General features: G+C 38.5%; 1 long non-coding RNA gene across 1 annotated transcript; it reads right to left on the bottom strand.

The window, feature by feature from the left end:
* Positions 1 to 2,292: 2,292 nt before the first annotated feature.
* Positions 2,293 to 3,291, bottom strand: LOC123155697 (uncharacterized). The gene is made up of 2 exons (XR_006477577.1): positions 3,069 to 3,291; positions 2,293 to 2,749 (listed from the first exon to the last, which is right to left on the bottom strand). It is a non-coding gene; the product is annotated as an uncharacterized lncRNA (long non-coding RNA).
* Between the last annotated feature and the right edge of the window lie 497 nt (positions 3,292 to 3,788).

Below are 3,788 nucleotides of genomic sequence, written 5' to 3'. Positions count from 1 at the left end.
AATCATGAACAAATACGATTGAATTTTTTTTTTGCAATGAAAATACGATTGAAATTAGGAAACTAAAATATTACATGCAATATCAAAAAGGTAGACTGAATCATGTGTACAGAATAAAAATACAGAGCTCTAACCCATCACGTATCTACAGAGCTCTAACCCATCACGTTTCTACATGCAAAGACACTACGATTGATTTGCATGCACTAAACGACACGGACACATGCATTGCTTTAGGCGGACTCCGTAGCAGGCCAGCCGATCAGCGGACGGTAATCAAACATAAAAAACTGAACACTGACCACCTAAATAAACTGAATCCTGTCGCATCAAGGAGCCAACCCGTTCGCGGCCGGCGGTTGTCTCGACATGCTGAATGATGTAAGCATGCTGGTGGCCAACAATTCTGTAGAGCCACGGTGTGAATTATAGTCAAACTGTGCATAAATTTGGAGCTCGGACTACAATGATTAAACAATGTGAAAACTATAGATTTAATATTGTAGTTTAGTATCTTCGAACGACAAACTTACACATATGTCAATTATATTTGTATATGTGGAATAACTTTCAATAATTTTTGGAAGTCAGAAAATGTATTTGATTTTTTAAAACCAGACTAACTAGAGCCCGGGCTATACAACAGGCAATTATGGTGAGACTTTATGTTAAAAAAATGGAGCAAGGCAAAGAAGAGCCAAGTCATATGTAATTTTGGAGCTTGGGCTCTAACGTCAACTTTTTTAAAAATTTATCATATTAAACATGTTTCAAAAGTTTCAAAAGAAACTCCATCTTTATTAGTATATCCTTATTACGAAATATACAGATGTGTCGAATACTTCCATATAACCATGTGGAATCGGTTCAGAATTTGTTGACAATCAAAAAAATGTTTTCAATTTTTTAATAGAAAACTGGGCTACAAAAAAATCCAGTCAGATTATATCTTCAAAAAGACATTGCGGTCACACACAGTTACGAACAACAGACTCTACCGTTGAAAAACTAAAAAAATAGAGTAGGAGAAATACGAACCAAGTCATGCATAAATTTGGGGCTCGCGCCCCAGCAATGATTTAAAACGTAAATAAACTGTATTACCAATGTTTCTAATTTTTGAAAAGTGATTTCAACTTTTTTTAGAATATCCTCATGAAAAATTTTAAAGATATTTCAAATTGTTCATATATACGCACTGAATTGCTTTTAGAAGTTTTTGACCGTCAAAAAATGTATTTTAAATTTTAGCACAAAAATCCAGTCAGACTCTGTCTTCAGAAAACCATTTGCGGCTACACAAAGTTCATATGGGCTTAATTATAGCACGAAAAAGATGCACCTTATATGAATAAAATAATTATATACATATGAGGAGCAAGCTAAAGGCATGTATGGTGGTTCGTCGGAAGGCAACGTGACAAAAAAAATCCTGGGATGAGAAAGATGAGCCGAGTCAAGCAGAATTAGCAGTCATCCTCTCTCATGAAAATAATAGTGATAAGAGATAGGTGTCACAATATCTAGGCATAACCAAAGAGTATATACATGCATAAGCATTGCACATATAACGTACATGGCATTGTTTAAGAAGAATAGGTAGATCAATTTCAAAATGTTATTGTTGTGAGCTAACATAACGTACCAACAAAGAAAAAATATGTTGTGAGATGGAAACCATAAATAGTGAATGTTAAGACATGGAGGGAGAGAGAATGGCCGACCTCGCAGTCAACTGTTCCCCACAAAAAAAAAATTGTTCAACCCACACAATATAAGATATGTCATTCAAGGAGTATAATCATAGCATATTGCCCAAAGAGTGGACTAGCAGATAAGAGGAAGTATACCAATGAAATTTTTACGAAAAGAAAAAAGTGAGAATATATGACGAAAATAGTCCAAAAAATTTGTGGTCGAGCGTGGTGGACTTTCACAACCTATAGTGAAACAAAAAAGGGTGCCAGACCCACATGTAAAGTTGATGCAAAGGGGAAAATGACCAAAGTGTAACAATTCAATGTGAACTAATATTGAACTTTTTGAAAACAATAAGTAATACAATTTGAAAATTATTTATGTAAATATCTTATGGTAATCTTTATATACATACTATGGTACATTCATCGCAGCCAGACTGAAATCCCTATACCTAAAACCATAGATGAGTTGTTTCATCAGAAAAGGGTAAATTTCATCTTTATAATACCTTAACGGTTGAACAAAATCCAATACATCCTATTATTTCACTAATTTGTAATTAGCAATGTAGGCTTCAAAAGGAAAAAGATATCTTAATGGCAAACCATATAGTCCAAAAATACAAGTATAGAAATCTTGCTCCTGTAATACGTGAGACTAAATCAGAAATATAAATTTTATGTAAGGTATATACTGTGAAATCGGTATATCAAGTCTAAATATCTAATATACTACAAATGAAGAGATAAATGAATGAAAACATAAATAATCTAGCCGCGCAAATGCGCGGGTCACAACTCTAGTTCTTTTATATTCCAAAACTCCTAAAAGTTAGCCTAGATGAGTCCTACTGCCACTTCAAGCCTCCGTTCTAAAGCGCTCTCATCTGGAGACCTGTTCTGGCACCCTGCCGGAGGGGGGGGGGAGCTATCACCGGAGGCCATCTTCATCGTGTTCACCCTCGTGGCTGAGGGTATGTACCGATAGCAGGCCGGCCCTATGTTTTGGAAGGCCCTAGGGCGAACTCGATGACATGGGCCCCTGAGTCCTATGACCAAATCATTGTTATGACAGAAAGACTAAAAATGGCAAAATGAAACTAACATGACATGATGACCTCAAATAAGAACCAAACTCAACTGACTCCATCGACAACAATAATACTTCAGTGCTTCGAAAAAATGTTTATACATCAGAACCCTAGGCATGTACATAGAAATTTATACATCAGAACCCTAGGCATGTACACGAAAATTTAGGATGGATAAAATACGTACTAGTGAAAGATGGAATTAGAAATTTATACATCAGAAACTTGAAGCTTCGTGTACACTGAAAGTGGGGATGGATCATAGATCAATACGTACTTATGGTTTATTGAAAGACTGGACGAACTCGCTGATGTCGAGTCACTGTCGCGCAGGATGGCAGGATGTCGCCTGATGCCGGATGGCCGGGTCGTCGGCACGGCCACATCGCGCAATAGCAGGCTGCCTGCCACGCCCGCGTGCCGCGGTGACTAGGAGCGGCCGTGGCCGAGGCGCCGAGGACGCTTGCGATTCTGCGACGGTTGACGAAGATGAAATCTTCAGATTGATTTGACGCGTACGCGTGCGGCCGTGCCTGGCGTCTAACGACGCTTCGCTACTTCGCTTCGCTAGGCATCTGCCAAGACAATTGGGCCTTAGCCCATCCCATTTGTTTTCTCTCTTAATTTTTTTCCATTTTTTTGCAAGGCTATAATATACTTTACATGTGTACCAGACCATGCCCCCCCCTCCTCGGCCTGGGCCCTGGGCCGTCGTCCCTCTGGCCATACGCCAGGGCCGGCCCTGACTAGTAGTTATGTGTTTGATCTCTCTCTCTTGATCTTGATAGGAGACGATCTTGGTATACCATGATCTTTGTTAATATAGTTAGATCATATGGTGTTCCTCTCCTCTATCTTTTTTGTGGTGAATTGAATCTTGCTCCTTGAGGTTCCATTGTTATTGGATTAAATACTTTGGATTTGAGGTCACTTGATGCATGTCTCACTTGTGTATAGCCGTGGTGACATTGGGGTATCTTGGTGACATGTTGATTGA

This window comes from Triticum aestivum, chromosome 7B (genome assembly GCF_018294505.1).
Source record: "Triticum aestivum cultivar Chinese Spring chromosome 7B, IWGSC CS RefSeq v2.1, whole genome shotgun sequence".
Classification (NCBI taxonomy): domain Eukaryota; kingdom Viridiplantae; phylum Streptophyta; class Magnoliopsida; order Poales; family Poaceae; genus Triticum; species Triticum aestivum.
The sequence above is the reverse complement of the archived record's forward strand: the minus strand, read 5'-3'. Positions and strand labels throughout refer to the sequence as shown.